This window comes from Phacochoerus africanus, chromosome 1 (genome assembly GCF_016906955.1).
Source record: "Phacochoerus africanus isolate WHEZ1 chromosome 1, ROS_Pafr_v1, whole genome shotgun sequence".
Classification (NCBI taxonomy): domain Eukaryota; kingdom Metazoa; phylum Chordata; class Mammalia; order Artiodactyla; family Suidae; genus Phacochoerus; species Phacochoerus africanus.
In genome coordinates, this window is record NC_062544.1 from 159,484,806 (window position 1) to 159,504,726 (window position 19,921).

Consider the following 19,921-nt stretch of genomic DNA (forward strand, 5'->3'; position numbering starts at 1 on the left):
GGGGCTTTTTCTTTCTCCCTCATCTGAGTTATAGTCCTCTGTCTTTTCATTTTTATATGTTTTTGGTGTGGTGACCTTTTTACAGATAATAGAGTTGTAGCCTCTCTGGTATCTGCTCCCCTTGTGGATGAAGTTGGTACAAGGGCTTGCTGTAGGCTTTCTGATGGGAGGGACTGATGCCTGCCCACTGGTAGGTGGAGCTGATTCTAATCCCTCTGGTGGGTGGGGCTTTGTCTCTGGGTGAGATCAGAGATGGCTGTGTGCCTGGGGGGTCTTTAGGCAGCCTGTTTATTGAGGGGCAGGGCTGTGATCCCACCTGGATTGTTGTTTGCCCTGGGGCTTCTCAGCACTGTGGGTGGGGCCAGCATTTCCCAAAGTGGCCACCTCCAGAGAAAGGCATGCTGCTGAATATTCCTGAAAGCTTTGCTTCCAATGTCCTTCCCCCACAAAAAGCCACATTCACCCCTGTTTTCCCAGGATGTCCTCCAAGAACTTCAGTCAGGTTTGACCCAGAGTCCTATGGAGACTTTGCTTTGCCCTGAGACCCAGTGCATGTGAAAGTCTGTGTGCACCTTTTAAGAATGGGGTCTCCAGGAGTTCCCGTCGTGGCGCAGTGGATAACGAATCCGACTAGGAACCATGAGGTTGTGGGTTCAGTCCCTGCCCTTGCTCAGTGGGTTAACGATCCGGCGTTGCCGTGAGCTGTGGTGTAGGTTGCAGACACGGCTCGGATCCCGTGTTGCTGTGGCTCTGGCGTAGGCCGGTGGCTACAGCTCCGATTCAACCCCTAGCCTGGGAACCTCCATATGCCGCGGGAGCGGCCCAAGAAATAGCAACAACAACAACAACAAAAAAGACAAAAGACAAAAAAAAAAAAAAAGAATGGGGTCTCCATTTCCCCCAGTCCTGTGGAGCTCCTGTGCACAAGCCCCAGTGTCCATCAATGCCAAATGCTCCAGGGGCTCTTTCTCCCTGTGCCAGATCCCCACATGTGGGAGTTTGATGTGGGGCTCAGAGCTCTCACTCCTGTAGGTGAGTCTCTGGGAACCAGTTAGTTTCCAGTCTGTGGGGCTTCCCACCTGGGAGGTATGGGGTTGCATTTATATATCACGTAATCTCCCCTCCTACCTCTTAATGTGGCCTCCTCTTTGCCTTCTGGAGTTGGATATCTTTTTTTTTTTTTTTGTCTTTTTGCCTTTTCTTGAGCTGCTTCCAAAGCAAATGGAGGTTCCCAGCCTAGGGGTCTAACTGGAGCTACAACTGCCAGCCTATGCCAGAGTCACAGCAACACAGGATCCGAGCCACTTCTGTGACCCACACCACAGCTCATGGCAACACCAGATCCTTAACCCACTGAGCAAGGCCAGGGATCAAACCTGCAAACTCATGGTTCCTAGTCGGATTCATTAACCACTGCTCCACAATGGGAACTCCTGGAGTAGGATATCTTTTTTAAGGTTTCCGATCCATTTGGTTGAAGATTGTTCAGCCTTAATTGTGAATTTTGTTGATTTTTGGAGAGAAGTTGAATTCCATTCCTTCTATTCCACTATCTTAATCCCATCTCCATGAAGTTTTGTATATATACAGGAGTCTATATATGTAAAAGATTGTTTTAAGTTGTTTTTCTCCTAATTGCAAAGATTGTTTTAAGTTGTTGGTCTCTTAATTGCAATTGTTGGTCTCTAGTGTCCCACATTTGTACCCTCCTCTTCTCATGATTTCTGATTTTGATAGCATATTTGTGTGTGGATGATTTCCTACCTTTACTATATGTGTGCCTTTACTAGTGAGCCTTGTCATTTGTGGTATTTTTGTTTCTAGTTTTGGCCTTTTCTTTTCCACCTAGAGAAGTTCCTTTAGTATTTACTGTAAAGCTGGTTTAGTGTTGCTGAATTCTCTTAGCTTTTGCTTGTCTGTAAAGCTTTTGACTTCAAATCTGAATGAGAGACTTACTGGGTAGAGTAATCTTGGTTGGAGGTTTTTTCCTTTCATCACTTTAAGTGTATTGTGCCACTCCCTTCTGGCTGGCAGTTTCTGCTGGAAAATCTGCTGATAACCTTATCAGGGTTCCTTTGTATGTTATTTCTTTTCCCTAGTTGCTTTCAAGATTTTCTCTTTGTCTTTAATTGTGGTCATTTTGATTAATATCTGTCTCAGGGTATTCCTCCTTGGGTTTATTTTATATGTTACTCATTGTGCTTCCTAGATTTGAGTGAGTGATTCTTTGCCATATTAGGGAAGTTTTCAGCTATTATCTCTTGGGATATTTTTTCTGTCCCTTTCTCTCTTCTCCTCTGGCACCCCTATAATATGGACGTTGGTGTATTTAACATTGTCTCAGAGTTCTCTGACACTGTCTTCTTTACTTTTCAATCTTTTTTCTCTTTTTGTTCCATACCAGTAATTTCCACTAGTCTATCCTCCACCTTGCTCATTTGTTCTTCTGCCTCCTGTATTCTGCTGTTGGTTACTTCTAATAATTTTTTATTTATTTCAGTTATTGTATTTTGCATCTCTGCTTGCTTAATCCTTAAATTTTGTATTTCTTTGCTCAGTGTTTCTTGTAATTTATCAGTCCTTGCCTCCAGTTTATTTCCAATGTCTTGAATCATCTTTACACTCATCAGTCTAAAGTCTTTTGATAATCTCTAGATCACTTAGCTATTTTTCTGGGTTTTTTTTTCTTGCTCCCTTATCTGAGTTATAGTTTTCTGCCTTTTCATTTTTGTACCTTTTCTACATGGTCTCCTTTTTGCAGACAATAGCATTGTAGCCTCTATTACCTCTGATGCCTTCCTCCCTTGTGGCTGAAGTTGGCAAGGGGGATTGCTATAGGCTTGCTGATGGGAAGGCTTCCTGATGTGCCTCTCCATTGGTAGGTGGATGATTCTTATCTCTCTTGTGGGTAGGGCTTTATCTTTGGGTGAGATTAGAGAGGGCTATGTGGCTGGAGTATCTTTAGGCTGACTGTTTGCTTATGGGTGGGGCTGTATCCCACCTGAATTATTGCTTGCCCTGGGGCTTCTCAGCACTGATGTGTGGGGCCACATTTTTCCAAAATGGCCACCTCTAGAGGAACACTCGCTGAGGGTTGTCCCAGAGATCTTTGCCCCCAGTGTCCTCCCCAATAACTACCCACAGTAACCCCCTGTTTACCAGGAGATCCTCCAAGAAGTGCAATCATATCTGACCCAGATTCCTATGGAGTCTCTGCTTTGCCTGGGACCCAGTGTACATGAAAGCCTGTGTGTGCCTTTCAAGAATGGGTCTCTTTTTCCCCCAGTACTGTGGAGCAACTCTGCACAAGCCTCACTGACCTTCAGTGCCAGATGCTGGGGGCTCCTTCTCCCAATGCCAGGTCCCCAGGCACGGGGACCTGATGTGGGACTCAGAACTTTCACTCCTATAGGTGAATGTCTGTGAGTGTCCAGTTACTTTCCAGTCTGTGGGCTGCCCACCCAACAGTTATGGGGGTGCTTATACAATGTAATCACACCTATTACCATCTTTCTCTTTGTATTCTGGAGTAGGATATCTTTTTTGATAGTTTGAAGTCTGGTTGAAGGTTGTTCAGCAGTTGGTTGTAATTTTGTTGCTTTTATGAGAGAAGGTGAGCTCCAGTCCTTCTACTCTACCATCTTAATCCCATGTCTAGTTCCATCAATTAGGAGGGGTTCTCTTGTGGCACAGTGGGTTAAGGATCTGGCATTGTCACTGTAGCACTTTGGGTCACTGTTGGTGCGGGTTCAGTTCCTGGCCTGGGAACTTCCATATGCTGCAGGCACAGAAAAAAATAGAATTGGCGAGGGAGGAGTGTTAAAACCTCTAATTATGATTGAAGCCCTGTCAATTTGTCAATTCTTCTTTGCTTAATTTCTTTAATGGTAGAAAAGGAAGAAAAGGGAATAAACACCAGATGGAACAAATTGAAAGCAAAGAGCAGTAGAGCAGACAAACCCAAACATGTCAGTTACCACCTAAATACAAAAGGACTGAACACTACAATTAAAGACGGAGATTCGTAATTAGTTTTTTTAAATGACCCAGTGTTATATATATGAGACACACTTTTAATGTAAGAACACATATAGATTGAAAGTAAAAGGATGGAAAGAGATCTATCACAAAAGTAGTGAGAAACAGTAAGGACGAGGAAGGTGGAGTGGTTATACTCATATTCAAGGCAAGGAGAAGTATTTGAGATAAACAGGGACTTTAAAAATAGTGTAATGGTGCATTCATTAAAAGGCAGTTATGAACATGTATGTGCATAATGGCAGAGCTTTAAAATCCATAAGCAATGTTTGACAGAATTGCAAGAAGAAAGAGATAAACCAAAAATCACAATTGGAGATTTCAGCTCTCCTGTCAGTAACTTAAGAATAGCTAGACAAAATGTAGTAAGGATATGGAACTTCTGAACCATGCAATGAATCCTCTTGATCTAATGACATATATAGAATATGATATCCAACAACTGCAGAATACAACTTCTTTGTAAGGACACATGGAACTAAGATAGACTATTCGCTAGACCGTAATACAAATCAACACATTTCTGAGATTGAAATCATACAAAGGATGTTCTCTAACCACAATGGAATTAAAAAATATTAATAATGAACAAACAAATTAAAAATCTCCAAATATTTAAAATTAAACAGGAACTTCAAAATAATCAATGGATCAAAGAAGAAATTACAATGGAAAATAGGGAGTTCCCATCGTGGTGCAGTGGTTAACGAATCCAACTAGGAACCATGAAGTTGCGGGTTCGGTCCCTGCCCTTGCTCAGTGGGTTAACGATCCGGCGTTGCCGTGAGCTGTGGTGTAGGTCACAGACGTGGCCCAGATCCCGAGTTGCTGTAGCTCTGGCGTAGGCCGGTGGCTACAGCTCTGATTCGACCCCTAGCCTGGGAACCTCCATATGCCGCGGAAAATAGAATAGTTTTTAACTGAACAAATAAAGCATAACATAATTGAAACTAAACGTGACACAAGAATAAATAAAATAGCTGTATAGTCCTAAGTGTTAGTGAAATTAAATGAATGATTAAGAACCTTCTTTTTTTATAATTTTTTTTTATTTTCCCACTGTATAGCAAGGGGGTCAGGTTATCCTTACATGTATACATTACATTTACATTTTTTCCCCCACCCTTTCTTCTGTTGCAACATGAGTATCTAGACAAAGTTCTCAATGCTATTCAGCAAGATCTCCTTGTAAATCTATTCTAAGTTGTGCCCAAGCTTCTTATCCCTCCCACTCCCTCCCCCTCCCATCAGGCAGCCACAAGTCTCTTCTCCAAGTCCATGATTTTCTTTTCTGTAGGAAGGTTCATTTGTGTCTTATATTAGATTCCAGATATAAGTGATATCCTATGGTATTTGTCTTTGTCTTTCTGGCTCATTTCACTCAGGATGAGATTCTCTAGTTCCATCCATGTTGCTGCAAATGGCATTATGTCATTCTTTTTTATGGCTGAGTAGTATTCCATTGTGTATATATACCACCTCTTCTGAATCCAATCATCTGTCGATGGACATTTGGGTTGTTTCCATGTCCTGGCTATTGTGAATAGTGCTGCAATGAACATGTGGGTGCACGTGTCTCTTTTAAGTAGAGTTTTGTCCGGATAGATGCCCAAGAGTGGGATTGCAGGGTCATATGGAAGTTCTATGTATAGATTTCTAAGGTATCTCCAAACTGTTCTCCATAGTGGCTGTACCAGTTGACATTCCCACCAACAGTGTAGGAGGGTTCCCTTTTCTCCACAGCCCCTCCAGCACTTGTTATTTGTGGATTTATTAATGATGGCCATTCTGACTGGTGTGAGGTGGTATCTCATGGTAGTTTTGATTTGCATTTCTCTTATAATCAGCGATGTTGAGCATTTTTTCATGTGTTTGCTGGCCATCTGTATATCTTCTTTGGAGAAATGTCTATTCAGGTCTTTTGCCCATTTTTCCATTGATTGGTTGGTTTTTTTGCTGTTGGGTTGTATAAGTTGTTTATATATTCTAGAGATTAAGCCCTTGTCAGTTGCATCATTTGAAACTGTTTTCTGCCATTCTGTAAGTTGTCTTTTTGTTTTCTTTTGGGTTTCCTTTGCTGTGCAAAAGCTTTTCAGTTTGATGAGGTCCCATGGGTTTATTTTTGCTCTAATTTCTATTGCTTTGGGAGACTGACCTGAGAAAATATTCATGATGTTGATGTCAGAGAGTGTTTTGCCTATGTTTTCTTCTAGGAGTTTGATGGTGTCCTGTCATATATTTAAGTCTTTCAGCCATTTGGAGTTTATTTTTGTGCATGGTGTGAGGGTGTGTTCTAGTTTCATTGCTTTGCATGCAGCTGTCCAGGTTTCCCAGCAATGCTTGCTGTATAGACTTTATTTTTCCCATTTGATGTTTTTGCCTCCCTTGTCAAAGATTACTTGACCATAGGTGTCAGGGTTTATTTCCGGATTCTCTATTCTGTTCCATTGGTCTGTCTGTCTGTTTTGATACCAGTACCACACTGTCTTGATGACTGTGGCTTTGTAGTATTTCTTGAAGTCTGGGAGAGTTATGCCTCCTGCTCGGTTTTTGTCTCTCAGGATTGCTTTGGCGATTCTGGGTCTTTTGTTGTTCCATATAAATGTTTGGATTGTTTGTTCTAGTTCTGTGAAAACTGTCATGGGTAATTTGATAGGGATTGATTGAATCTGTAGATTGCTTTGGGTAGTATGGCCATTTTTACAATATTGATTTTCCCAATCCAGGAACATGGAATATCTTTCCATTTCTTTACATTTTCTTTGATTTCTTTGATTCAAGTTTTATAGTTCTCGGCATATAGGTCCTTTACCTCCTTGGTCAGGTGTATTCTGAGGTATTTGATTTTGTGAGGTGCAATTTTAAAAGGTATTGTGTTTTTGTATTCCTTTTCTAATATTTCATTGCTGGTATACAGAAATGCAACTGACTTCTGAATGTTAATCTTACATCCTGCTACTTTGCTGAATTTATTAATCAGTTCAAGGAGTTTTGGGGTTGAGTCCTTAGGGTTTTCTATGTATAGTATCATGTCATCTGCATACAGTGACAGTTTTATCTCTTCTCTTCCTATATGGATGCCTTTTATTTCTTTTGTTTGTCTAATTGCTGTGGCTAGGACTTCCAAAACTATGTTGAATAGCAGTGGTGAGAGTGGGCATCCCTGTCTTGTTCCAGATTTGAGTGAGAAGGCTTTCAGTTTTTCCCCATTGAGGATTATATTTGCTGTGGGTTTATCATAAATGGCTTTGATTATGTACGGGAATGTTCCCTCTATACCCACTTTGGTGAGGGTCTTGATCATGAATGGATGTTGGACTTTGTCAAATGCTTTTTCTGCGTCTATTGAGATGATCATATGATTTTTGACTTTTTTTTTGTTAATGTGGTGTATGATGCTGATTGATTTGCGTATGTTGAACCATCCTTGTGAACCTGGGATGCACCCAACCTGGTCATGGTGTATAATTTTTTTGATATGTTGTTGGATTCGGTTGGCTAAGATTTTGTTGAGAATTTTTGCATCTATATTCATCAATGATATTGGGCGATAGTTTTCTTTTTTGGTGGTATCTCTGTCTGGTTTTGGAATGAGGGTGATGGTGGCATCATAGAATGTCTTTGGGAGTATTCCTTCTTCTTCAACCTTTTGAAAGAGTTTAAGGAGGATGGGCACCAATTCCTCTTAATATGTTTGATAAAATTCACCTGTGAAGCCATCTGGTCCTGGACTTTTATTTGTAGGGAGTGATTTTATGACCTCTTCCATTTCATTTCTAGTGATCTGTCTGTTCAGTTGGTCTGTTTCTACTTGATTCAGTTTTGGCAGGCTGTAAGATTCTAGAAAATTGTCCATTTCTTCCAGATTGTCAAACTTGTTGCCATATAGTTGTTCATAGTATTCTCTTATGGTTTTTTGTATTTCTGCTGTATCCGTTGTGATTTCTCCTTTTTCATTTCTAATTTTGGTTATTTGGGTTCTTTCTCTCCTCTTTTTAGTGAGTCTGGCCAGGGGTTTGTCAATTTTGTTTACCTTTTCAAAGAACCAGCTCTTGGTTTTATTAATTTTCTCTATTGTTTTTTGAGTCTCTATTTTATTGATTTCTTCTTTGATCTTTATAATTTCCTTCCTTCTGCTGACTTTAGGACTTTTTTGTTCTTCTTTTTCTAATTCATTTAGGTGGAGGGTTAAGTTGTCAATTTGGGATCTTTCTTCTTTTTTGAGAAAGGCCTGTATTGCTATAAATTTCCCTCTGAGCACTGCTTTCGCAGCATCCCATAGATTTTGAGAGGTTGTGTCTTCATTATCATTTGTTTCAAGGTAGTTTTTAATTTCCTTCTTGATTTCCTCATTGACCCATTGGTTTTTTAGTAGTGTGTTGTTTAGTCTCCATGTAGTAGGTTTTTTCTCTTTCCTTTTCCCATGGTTGGTTTCTAATTTCATGGCATTGTGGTCAGAGAAGATACTTGAGATAATTTCTATGCTCCTAAATTTATTGAGATTAGCTTTGTGTCCCAATATGTGGTCGATTCTTGAGAATGTTCCATGAGCATTTGAGAAGAATGTGTATTCTGCTTTTTTTGGATGTAGTGTCCTGAAGATATCAATTAAGTCTAACTTTTCTATTGTTTCCTTTAGGATCTCTGTTGCTTTATTGGTTTTCTGTCTAGAGGATCTGTGCATTGATGTGAGTGGGGTATTAAGGTCTCCTACTATGATTGTGTTCTCATCAATAGCTCCCTTTATGTCTATTAATATTTGTTGTATGTATCTGGGTGCTCCTATATTTGGGGCATATATGTTGACGATAGTAACATCCTCTCCTTGGATGGATCCCTTAATCATTAGGTAGTGTCCTTCTTTGTCTTTCTTTATGTCTTTTGTTTTAAAGTCTATTTTGTCTGATATGAGCGTTGCGACTCCTGCTTTTCTGTCATGTCTATTGGCGTGAAATATTTTTCCCCACCCTTTCACTTTCAATCTATATGTATCTTTTGTCCTGAGGTGAGTTTCTTGTAGGCAGCATATTGAAGGTTTTTGCCTTTTATCCACTCAGCCACTCTGTGTCTTTTGATTGGGGCGTTCAGTCCATTGACATTTAAGGTGATAATTGATAGATGATTATTTATTGCCATTTGAACCTCGTGTTCCAGTTGATTCTATGGTTCTCCATTCTTCCTTTCTTTTTTTTTTTTTTTTTTTGGTGGGATGGTCTCCTGTTATTATCTGCTTGAGTGTATTTTTTTTTCATTTTTTGCAAATGCAATATTTGGTTTTGGCTTGTGGTTGCCCTGTTTTTTAAGTATGCTAACCCCTTCCCATAATTGTGTGTTTTAGCCTGATGGTCCTGTAAGTTCAAACACTTTATTACTATATTAACATTAAGAAGAGAAACATACAAACAAACAAACAAAAAGGGTTATTTACTTCCTAACATCCCTTGCCCACATTTTATGGTTTTGATGACTCCTTTTTATTTTTTTCTTTTTAATTTTATTTTGTTTGAAGCATGTTCATGATTAAATCTGTATGCTGGCTTATTTGAGTGACTGCTCTCTAATTGCGGTTTCCTCAGTCCTAGTTCTTCCTCTTCTTTTTTTTTTTTTCTTTTCTTTTTTCTTCCCTTTCCTTCCTTTCTTTTTGGTTTAGAGAAGCCCTTTCATATTTCCTTTAACCTGGGTTTTGTGTTGCAGTAGTCTTTAAGTTTTTGTTTGTTGGAAAAAATTTTTATTTCCCCTTCTATTTTAAATGATATTCTTGCTGGATAGAGTATTCTAGGTTGCATATTTTTTCCTTTTAGCACTTTAAATATCTCTTGCCATTCCCTCCTGGCCTGTAGTGTTTCTGTAGAGAAATCATCTGATGTTCTTATGGGGGTTCCCTTGTAGGTAACATTCTGTTTTTCTCTTGCTGCCTTTAGGATCCTCTCTTTATCACTAACTTTTGCCATTTTTATTATGATGTGTCTTGGTGTGGGTCTGTTTGGGTTCAGTTTGTTTGGGGCCCTCTGTGCTTCTTGTATCTTGAACCCAGTATCCTTTAGATTTGGGAAGTTTCCAGCGATAATTTCTTCAAATATATTTTCCATCCCCTTATCTTTTTCTACTCCTTCTGGAATTCCTATTATGCGTAGATTGGCCCGCTTTATATTATCCCATAGGTCTCTTATATTGCTTTCCAGTTTTTTGATTCGGTTTTCTGTCTGTTGACCGGATTGAGTGATTTCCATTATTCTATCTTCCATATCACTGATTCGTTCTTCTGCATTATTCATTCATTCTGCCCTTAGTTCAGTTTGCATCTCTGCAAATGAATGTTCTAGTTTTTCTTGGCTCCTCCTTATATTTTCTAGTTCCTTTCTGAGGGTATCTGCATTACTGTTCATATCCTCTCTTAATTCCTTCAGTATTTTCACTATTTCTCTTTTGAACTCCAGGTCTGTCAGACTGCCGAGATCTGTTTCACTGTTGACTGTTTTAGGTGAGTTCTCCTGTTGGTTTGACTGGGGGTGGTTTCTCAGCTTCTTCATCTTGCTTGTTGTTTTCTTTCTCCTGAGGGAGTTGTACTCTCCGTTATCGGGCCGTGTTTGCCTTGTCACTGCCGTGGAATATTTCCTGAGGGCTGGCGTTGTTGGTCAATCTTTTTTGAGGCAGTGTGGCTTTTCTGGAGTGTTGATGGGGCTAACAGTGTTTCTTTGAAGCAAAGGAGGACTTCCTGAGGGAAGATAGGACTGGGAGGTCCACACCACGATGGTAGCAGATTTCACTTGGTCATGCAGAGCTTGCTCTGGTGTTTTTAGGCTGTGGGGTTCCTTCAGGGGGTTGGTGGTGTTGGGCAGCTGTTCCTCAGGAGTGCAGCACCCCCTGGGGGCTGGAGCAGCTATCTGGGTCACTGAGAACCTAAGAGGCTCTTCCCTAGGGCAGCCCAACTCAGAAGGACGGCCTGCGAATGTAGGCGGATCTTTTCACTGTCTGGCCAAGCTTGTTGCAGCTTTTCTGGTGGTGCTGAGCAGCTATTCTGTGGGAGTAGGGCACCCCCTAGGGGCTTGGGCGGGTAGCAGGGCCACTGGAAAGCCAAGAGGCTCCTCCCCAGGGCAGCCTGACTCAGAAAGACCGTCTGAGATCTTTTCCTGACTCAGCCAGGCTTGTTGCAGCTTTTCTGGGCTGCAGGGGGTCCTGCCTGGAGCTGGCAGTCCTATGCAGCTGATCCTCTAGAGCTTGGCACCCCCTGGGGGCTTGGGCGGGTAGCAGGGCCACTGGAAATCCAAGAGGCTCCTCCCCGGGGCAGCCCGACTCAGAAAAATCGTCCAAGAATTAGTTAGATCTATTCACGGCCTGGCTAGGCTTGTTCTAGCTTTTCTGGGCTGCAGGCCTTTTCTCGGGGGCTGGTGGTGTTTGGTGCTGCTCTGTGGAAGTGTAGCCCCTCCAAAGGGCAAGCAGGCCTGTGCAGGGACAGCTCCTGCGGTGGTAGGCTTCAGGCAATGGTTGAGGCCAGCCCTCCTGGATGGCAGGCAGCCCCAGGTTCGGGAGAGCGTAGGGGGTGGTGGGGGTGAGGGGAAGGGATGCACTGGGAAGCACAGCTTTCAGCTAGCTAGCGGGCCTGTAAGCTTGCTGTGGCATGGGGGGTATTCTATGGGGACCCACCCCTTCTTCTCTCCCCTCCCCAGCACGGGCGCAGACCAGGCTCTTCCCCCAGGTTCCCTCTGATGCAGCTTTCCACTTCCCTGCCCCTAGAGTATTGCTCCCTTCCTCTGTGACAGCTTTGTCTTCTAGTCTCCCAGGCAGTCTCTGCCCCGTCAAATGGTTTCTAGACCTCCCAAGCAGTTTCCGCTCCGCCCCGCCCCCCCAGCCCGTTCTGGGGGACTAACCTCTGGAGTGGAGGTCTCGGTGCCCAGCCCCCACCCAGGCGTCTCAATTTTTGGTGACTGTGCCTGTAGTTCAGATGGCCGTTCGGTTCTTGATTGGCTTTTCCGTACTCCAACTTACTGCTACACTCTTCTCTGCATCTGGAGATTCCTCCGGTTCATTTGATCTTTCCCCGGTGTAGGTGACTTTCCAGGGTGCGGGATCCCTTTCTCCTCCGCAGTTCCCTTTCGGGAGCGCCCCTCCCGCTCGGATTCACCTTCTCTCACTCTCCTCTTTTCTCCTGTTCTGCCCAGTAATGTCACGAACTTCTTGCCCTTATTGGAGTTTAGGTTCCTCTGCCAGCGATTGGTTGCTGTTCTGTGTGAGTTATTTATTCTGTAGATGTGCTTTTTTTGTTGTGTTTGTGGGAGAGGGCGAGCGTGTCCCCCTACTCCTCCGCCATCTTGTCCTCTCAAGAACCTTCTTACAAAGAAAACTATATGCTCAGATGATTTCATTGGTAACTTCTACCAAACATCCAAGGAAAATATAATACCAATCATACACAAACTCTTTCAAGACAGTGGAAAAAGGAAATTTCTCAACTCATTTAAGAAGCCAGCATAATCCTGATATCAAAAACTGACAAGGAAAGAAAATTACAAGAATGGAACATTTCAGACTTATTTCCCTCATGAATATAGACCCCAACATTGGCGTTCCCTTTGTGGCTCAGTGGTTAATGAACCTGACTCGTATCCATGAGGATGCAGGTTTGATCCCTGGCCTCGCTCAGTGGGTTAAGAATCTGGCACTGCTGTGAACTGTAGTGTAGGTCTCAGACAAGGTTCAGATCCCGTGTTGTTGTCACTGTGGTGTAGGCCAGCGGCTGCAGCTCCATTTCAACTCCTAGCCTGGGAACATCCATATGCTGCAGGTGCAGCCCTAAAAAGACAAAAAGACAAAAAAATTTTTAAAAATAACAAAATAGATGCCAACATTCTATTGGCAAAATATTAGCAAATCAAATAAAGTTATAAATAAAAAAGATAATGCTTAATGAAAAAATGGGTTTTATCCTAGGTATGTAAGGTCAAATGTCAACATCCATTTAATTTTATATTCATAAATCAATCACCATAATTTTCTGCATTAACATAACTGGGGGGACTGTGTGATCGATCATATCTACAGATTCAGAAAAAGCATTTTGTCAAATTCAATATCAAATTCAGCCAAGTAATATAAAAGGGGAAGTTTCTTAATCTGATAAAGGACATCTTTAAAAAATTTCAGTTAAATCATGCATAATGATAAAATATTGAATGCTTTCCCTCTTAACATCAGGAACAAAACAAGGATTTTGCTCTCATTCTATTCAACATTGTACTGAAGTTACAAAAAGAAACAAAAGATACAAAGACTGAAAAGGAAGAAGTAAAAACATGCTTATTGGCAGATAACATCATTTTTAGAATTTAAGGTTTTTTCCATATTTTTGGAATTTCTAAAAGAATCTACAAGCAAACATAATTTAGTGGATACAAGTCAATATGCAAAATCAGTTATATTTCTATATGCTAGCCACAAAGTACTAGAAAACAAAATTTAAAAATCAGGAGTTGCTATTGTGGCTCAGTGGGTCAAGACCTCGACATAATGTCCATGAGGATGAGGATTCGGTGCCCGGCTTCATTCAGTGGGTTAAGGATCTGGTGGAGCTGTGGCATAGGCCAGCAGCTGCAGCTCCAATTTGATCTCTAGCCCAGGAACTTCCATATGCTGCAGGTGTGGCTGTAAAAGAAAAAAAAAATTAAAAAGTAAAAATCAACACTACTTAGCATCAAATATATATATTTATATATGTGTGTGTGTGTTTGTACATATGTGTGTATATGTATCTGTGTGTGTGTGTGTGTGTGTGTGTGTGTATGACGAAGGTGCCAAGCTATCACTTTTGTGATTATGTTAGGATGAATATAGGCAGTCCTCACTTTGCACAGTAGTGTGGGACCAGCTGAAACTTCTTTTTTTTTTTTTTCTTTTTTGTCTTTTCTAGAGCCGCTCCCACAGCATATGGAGGTTCCCAGGCTAGGGGTCAAATCGGAGCTGTAGCCACCAGCCTACACCACAGCCACAGCAACGCGGGATCCAAGCCACGTCTGCAACCTACACCACAGCTCACGGCAACGCTGGATCCTTAAGCCACTGAGCAAGGCCAGGGATCGAACCCGCAACCTCATGGTTCCTAGTTGGATTCATTAACCACTGAGCCACAGCAGGAACTCCTGAAACTTCTTAAGTGATCCTAATAATCAATTGGAAAAATGACAATTGTCCCTTGACATTTAAAAATGTTTAACAAAACATTAAAATCTTCCATACTGTCAATTATAAATATGTCAAGAAGTAAGAAAAATAGAAAAACTGACATTTATTTACAGTTGTACATTGTAACTTAAAATATTTGAAACATTGGCAGTATCTATTAAAACTTAAAATTCGCATATCCTTGACAAAGCACTTCCACGAGACCAAGAGAATAGATGTTCATCTCACAGTATTACAAGAATTTTCATAGAAGTTTTATTTATGATAAAAAAAAATAGGAAAAAAACTAAACTTACATCTTCAGGAAAATGGATCAATAAATTGTGGTATGTCTATGCAATGTAATATTATATGGAATTTAAAAAATATAATGCAACAACACAGATATGTTCATATCTAAAACATTAAGTTGAACAAAAAACCAGGCACAAAAGTATACATACTATTGGGCTATTGTTAGATTTGATTTATATGAAGGTCAAGAACAGGCACATCTAATCAATGATAATAGACCGGTCACTTCTGGACATAGATGTTAACTAGGGAGAAGCCCAAAGAGGCTTCTTGGAATGAGAATGATGTTCTACATCTGGATATGGTGATAACACTGATGTATAATTAGTAAAATTTGTTTAAACTGTACCTTTAAGATGTGTATATTTTACTGCATGTAAATCATGTTTAATAAAAATAAATAAAATTGAGAGAGAATGCTTATAAAGCTTTCAATACAGTGCTTTATGCATGGTATGCTCTGAATAAATGCTATCAATCTGTTACTTTAAAAATTTGTAGGAGTTCCAGTCACGGCTCAGTGCTTAACAAACCTGACTTGTATCCATGAGGATGCGGGTTTGATCCCTGGCCTCACTCAGTGGGTTAAGGATCTGGCGTTGCCATGAGCTGTGGTGTAGGTCTCAGACAAGGCCAGGATCCTGCATTGCTGTGGCTGTGGCATAGGCCTGTGGCTATAGCTCCAATTGTACCCCTAGCCTGGGATCCTCCATACGCCACAGGTTCGACCCTAAACAAGACATAAAAAAAAAAACAACCCAAACTTGTAGGGAGTTCCCGTTGTGGTTCAGAGGGTTAAGGACCTTACTAGTATCCATGAGGATATGGGTTTGATCCCTGGCTTCACTCAGGGGGTTAAGGATCCAGCATTGCTGCAAGCTGTGGTGTAGGTCACAGACATGGCCGGGATCTGGTGCTTCTGTGGTGTAGGCCAGTTAACTGCTGCTCCAATTCAACCCCTAGCCTGGGAAACTCCATATTACGCAGGTGAGGCCCCCCAAAAAACAAAAACATGGCTGATTAAAAAGAAAAATTCAAGACCCTATAGTTACTTTTTGTCTTTTTTATGTTTTATTAAAGTGTAAACATTTATTTAAAATGTGCCAATTTCTGCTGTACAGCAAAGTGACCCAGTCACAAATATATTTATACATTCCTTTCTTATATTATCTTCCATCATGTTCTCTTCCAAGATACTGGATATAGTTCCCTGTGCTGTACAGTAGGACCTCATTGCTCATGCATCCTGAATGTAATAGTTTGCATCTACTAACCCCAAACTCCCAGTTCATCCCACTCCCCTCCTCCCCCTTGGCAGCTACAAGTCTGTTCTCTGTGTCTGTGAGTCTGTTTCTGTTTTGTAGATAGGTTCATTTGGGCCATATTTTAGATTCCACATGTAAGTGGTATCATAGGGTATTAGTCTTCCTCTTTCTGACTTACTTCACTTAGTATGAGAATCTCTAATTACATTCATGTTGCTACAAACGGCATTATTTTGTTCTTAAATGGCTGAATAGATTTCCATTCTATATATGTACCACTTCTTCTAAATCCTTTGGTCTGTCGATGGACATTTAGGTTGTTTCCATGTCTTGGCTATTGTGAATGGTACTGCACGGAACATAGGGGTGCATGTATCTTTTTTTGGTTTTGTCCTGATAGATGCCCTGGAGTGGGATTGCTGGACCATAGAGTAGCTCTTTATTTAATTTTCTAAGAAACGTCAGAACTCTACTGTTTTCCATAATGGTTGTATTAATTTACATTTCTGCCAACAGTGTAGGAATGTAAATTTTCTCCACACCCTCTCCAGCATTTTTTATGTGTAGCCTTGTTAATGGTGGCCATTCTGACTGGTGTGAGGTGGCACCTCATTGTAGTTTTGAGATGCATTTTTCTAGTAATTAGTGATATAGAGCATCTTTCCATGTGCCTACTGTCCATCCATATGTCATCTTTGGAAAAATGTTTATTTAGGAAAGACCCTATAATTAAGGCTATTTAATGTGAACTGCGGAATTGCTGGGTTAAGGCCATGCGGCTGGAAGTAGAACTGCTGCCAGGGTGGAGATGTGCAATGGGACAGCCTGCTAGTTTCCAGAACGGCAAGGTCTCACCTGGTCCGTGTTCCTGCAGAGCCAGGTTTGCGCTTTGGCCAGCCCTGGCATGCATTCCTTAGTGGTGATGGTGGCAGCCACGACTGAGCACCAAGTGGGTCAAGCTACAGAGTCTATGTGGACGACCTGAGAGACCAGGGACCTTCCACAGTGGGCACTTCAGCCAATCCTGCATCTGCCAGTCCTGGGAGGACCTGTGGGACACCATCCTCTACTGTAAGTGTCACCTAGGCAAGAACCTGAAGAACAATCTCCAGCTGACTAACAGATGGGAACTTACAGAGGCTCCTGGATCAAAGAAACGCAAATTGTGTGTGAAACAGGATGAATGGTTTCTGAGAACACTGGGCATGAGAAGACATGAGATGGAGGTTCCCTGCTGAAAACTGGGACTTCTGTGTGAGGTCAGCAAAGTGAGTTTGCCTGCTTCTAGTCACAGGAAGAAGAAGCTCAAAATTATATCAGGCCCCTAAAAAGCAGAAAGGAATAAATAACAGAAAATATACTTAATTAATATATATGTATTTATTTATATTTTTATACATATTTATATTTTTTTAGCCAACCAAGCTAGAAAAACAAAATTAGACATAAGCTTCCCAAGGCAGAAGTTCTGTTTTATTCATTGCTGTATTTTCTGTGCTGCATACAACATCTGGCATGTAGAAGACCCTCAGTGGATACTTGCTGAATGAATAAACAAAAGAACCAGAGATGAAGGTGGAATTGAATAGCAGATTGGAGGAGCGAGGCCTCATTTTGGAAAATGAGAGGAATCAATTTTCACATATTACAAGACAAAGAAAAGGATATTAAGCAAAAATAAAATAATAATATCACAGAGTTCCCTGGTGGTCTACTAGCTAAGGATCTGGCAATTTCACTGCTGTAGTGCAGGTTCGATCCCTGGTCTTGGAACTCTTGCATGCTGTGGGCATGGCCAAAATAATAACAATATCAAAACTTTCAGATCACATTTCCACACCAAAAAATATGCTAATGGATTATAAATACAGTCAGAATTTGAATTACTGACAGATAATTAAATGGTTATCTACCACAACAGGTATAAATACCTAACATATCCCAGCAACCTATTCTTCCCAATTAAGGAATGATAGTTGCAGTTTTCCTCCATAAAATCATGGCCTAAAAGAACATTACCAACACACTTAAGGCAGATCTAATTATATTTCTAAAGTAACATACCTTGCCTCTTGTCTTTGAGCATGTATATGTATATACATGCTTTTGGAAGATAAAACTTTTCTTATAATCAAAAAGATTACTTATTCCACAAGTGACAATACTCATCAGGGATTTATTTCAGCAGGGGTGGTGGCTGTTAGTGGGAGGTAGAAATGGGAGATAAGGAGTTCCCGTCATGGCGCAGATGGTTAACGAATCCGACTAGGAACCATGAGGTTGCGGGTTCGGTCCCTGCCCTTGCTCAGTGGGTTGACGATCCGGCGTTGCCGTGAGCTGTGGTGTAGATTGCAGACGCGGCTCGGATCCCGAGTTGCTGTGGCTCTGGCGTAGGCCGGTGGCTACAGCTCCGATTTGACCCCTAGCCTGGGAACCTCCATATGCCGCGGAAGCGGCCCAAAGAAATAGCAAAGACCAAAAAAAAAAAAAAAAAAAAAAAAAGAAGAAGAAAAAAAGAAATGGGAGATAAGTGTGAGTAGAATAAGGGGGTGGGGGTCTTGCACCCTGTCTTCCTAGAAGTGGGGAGAGGCCATCCACACAGTAGGCTGGATGCAGGTGAATTCAAGCAAGAGATCAAGAAAGTCTCGCCACAGTGGTCACTGTGCAATCCTTCTTTGGCTAAAAAAAGTCCCATTTTTCATTTCATACTTTGAGTGGCATGTCTGTTTTACTTTTTTTTTTTTTTTTTTGCAGGAAAAAAAAACTGAAAACTTTGTTCTCTGCTGGCCTTTTTTTTTTTTTGCTTTTTAGGGCCACACCTGCAGCTTATGGAGGTTCCCAGGCTAGGGGTCAAATTGAAGCTACAGCTGCAGACCTACACCAGAACTCACAGCAACGCTGGATCCTTAACACACTGACTGAGGCCAGAGATCAAACCTGCAACCTCATTGTTCCTAGTTGGATTTGTTTCCGCTGTACCACAGTGGGAACATCTTCTGCTGGCCTCATTTAAAATTCATTTATCGGAAGTTTCTGCTATACAGCAAAGTGACCCAGTCATAGATATGTAACATTCACTTTCTTATATTATCTTCCATCATTGCCTCCAATTTTTTTCTGATTTTTTTCTTCCTCTCTGGTTCCAACAATCCCAGTGGCTGTTTCTCCCACCTGCCCCCCATACTTCTACCACTTTAATGAGTGTATTGGTGTTATTCTGATCTCTCTGTTTTAATGACCACCTATTAAAATAATTTCAGGGAGTTCCTGTCGTGGCGCAGTGGTTAACGAATCTGACTAGGAACCATGAGGTTGCGGGTTCGGTCCCTGCCCTTGCTCAGTGGGTTAACGATCCGACGTTGCTGTGAGCTGTGGTGTAGGTTGCAGACGCGGCTCGAATCCCGCGTTGCTGTGGCTCTGGCGTAGGCCGGTGGCTACAGCTCGGAATCGACCCCTAGCCTGGGAACCTCCATATGCCCCGGGAGCGGCCCAAGAAATAGCAAAAAAGACCAAAAAAAATAAAATAAAATAAAATAAAATAAAATAATTTCAGTATTTAACACAAACCTCATAGAGATTTTATGGAAGTGATACTGGAGAACTTTGGAGCCTATATTATCCCAACTGGTATTGGGATAATATTTGGGGGAAGAAAAAGGAAAGAAAGAAAAAGAACTAAAATTAAAACTAGACCTGCTTGGGAGTTTGGGGTTAGTAGATGCAAACTATTGCATTTGGAATGGATAAGCAATGAGATCCTGCTGTATAGCACAGGGAGCTATATCCTATCACTGTGATGGAACATGATGGAGGATAATGTGAGAAAAAGAATGTATGTATATGTGTAACTGGGTCACTTTGCTGTGCAGCAGAAATTGACAGAGCATTGTAAATCAACTCTAATTAAAACAAAAAACAGGAGTTCCCGTTGTGTCAGTAGTTAATGAATCCGACTAGGAACCATGAGGTTGCAGGTTCGATCTCTGGCCTTGCTCAGTGGCTTAAGGATCTGGCGTTGCTGTGAGCTGTGGTGTAGGTGGCAGACGTGGCTCGGATCCCGACTTGCTGTGGCTCTGGCATAGGCTGGCAGCTGCAGCTCCCATTAGACCCCTAGCCTGGGAACCTCCATATGCCGCAGGAGTGGTCCT